This window comes from Silene latifolia, chromosome 3 (assembly GCF_048544455.1).
Source record: "Silene latifolia isolate original U9 population chromosome 3, ASM4854445v1, whole genome shotgun sequence".
In the NCBI taxonomy this organism is placed as follows: domain Eukaryota; kingdom Viridiplantae; phylum Streptophyta; class Magnoliopsida; order Caryophyllales; family Caryophyllaceae; genus Silene; species Silene latifolia.
Window position 1 is genome coordinate 65078362 of NC_133528.1, and position 1858 is coordinate 65080219.

At 39.0% G+C, this 1858-nt stretch overlaps 1 non-coding gene across 1 annotated transcript; it reads right to left on the minus strand.

Moving 5' to 3' along the window:
* Positions 1–1439: 1439 nt before the first annotated feature.
* On the minus strand, positions 1440–1546 carry LOC141650529 (small nucleolar RNA R71). The gene has a single exon (XR_012546555.1). It is a non-coding gene; the product is annotated as a small nucleolar RNA R71 (small nucleolar RNA).
* Between the last annotated feature and the right edge of the window lie 312 nt (positions 1547–1858).

Sequence of the window (1858 nt, forward strand, 5' to 3'; positions counted from 1 at the left end):
TTGCTAGCATGATCAACATGATAATGAGTGAGTAGTCACCTAGCTAGGGTTAATGGGTAATTAGGGGAAACCAACATGGGGAATGATTCATGCTTAAATTAATATGCTTTCATGATTTATTTGCTTGCTTGTTTTGATCTCAACTCATGCACATGTTATGTTTGATGAAATGCGAGCCTATGAATCCTTGCATTTTTTACCCATCACCTATCTTTTCAATGAGACTTGTAAGACATAAACCAACTCGAGTCTAATTAGACCATGCATGTTGTTGAGTAGGGAAGATTAAGTCGACTTGTAGGTGTTGTACAATCTAATCGATTCGGCTCCGGGACCCAAACTTTCCTAGGATTGTAAGATATAACCTAACTCAATCCATCACAACAATAATTGCTTGCTTATAATTCGAGAACATGTTTGTATGATCAATTCCCATGATTCCCCTATGACCTCATGACACCCTAGTGCTTTTTATCAATTGTTTACAACCCTTTTTAATTCAACTTGCTCGTTTATTTTCATTGCTATTTAGTTTAGTGACCTTCTACATCAACCCAAATTGTGACACCCCTAAGACACCACTAGTTGCAATAGAAATCTCATCTCAATTCCCGTCTCTTGGGATCCGACCTTTACTTGCCTCTTTACTAATTGTAGAGTTGTTTGTGAAGTTATAAATTGTGTTTGATTGGATGTGTGACGACCAACACTTTGTCCTATATCAAAATGGCGCCGTTGCCGGGGACGGTGTTAACTTGATTTAGATTTCCTTATATTGTTATTAGTTGTGTCTTTCTTTGCCTTGGGGAAGTAAAACTCCTCAAGGTTTGTTCTAATTGTTTTCGAGTTGTTTGATATTTTGCATGTCTAGAAGGTCACAAGGTGATTTGTTACCTTTTGATCGTGAAATTGAAAGAACTTTGACAACCAATAGAAGACTTGCTAGGAGAAATTTGAGAGGTATTGGTGAGGTTGTAGTTATTCAACCAACTATTGAGTTCATCAACCCTTTTGCAAGAGAAGGTGAGGAGAACCCAACACAAAATACAACACAAAATCAACCCACAATGCCTAAGTCTTCATCACATTCCGTACCCACCGAGGAGAACCTACCCAATGGTACTCCCACACCACAACATCTAACCGGAAATTTTATTGCCAAATCCGCATTTATCCAATTAGTCGAAAGAAGCCAATTTGGGGGGATACCTAGTGAAGACCCTCATTCTCATATGGAAACCTTTTGTGACTATTGTGATGCGATTTCTCAAACCGGTGTAACTCAAGACCAAATTCGATGGGTCTTATTTCCTTTTTCTCTAATTGGTATCGCGAAACAATGGTTGAAAGGCCTTGATAAGGCTACTCTCGGAATTGATTCTTGGAAGAAGTTGGCTATAGCTTTCTACAAAAAGTTCTACCCACCGGAAAAGACTAACATGCTAAGAGCTCAAATTACGGGTTTTAAGCAAAGGGATGAAGAATCTTTGTATGAAGCTTGGGAGCGGTTCAAGGGAATTTGTCGCTCATGTCCTCACCATGGACTTAGTGAGTGGTTCTTGGTACAACAATTTTGGAACGGTCTATATGAAGATTCAAGGAACATTCTCAACATAGGATCAAATGGAATGTTCACCGAAGTTGATGACAATCAAACATGGAACAAGATTGAGGAAATGGCGGTCCATAACTCACAATATAATAGACCTCGCAAGGCTACTAGAGGAGGAAAGCATGAAGTGGACTCCATTACTCAATTGGGTGCTCAACTTAGTGCTCACATTGACACAATCAATTTGAAGTTTGAAAAAGCTATGGCTAGACTTGAAGAAGCCTCAAAATCACCAAAGCATCATGT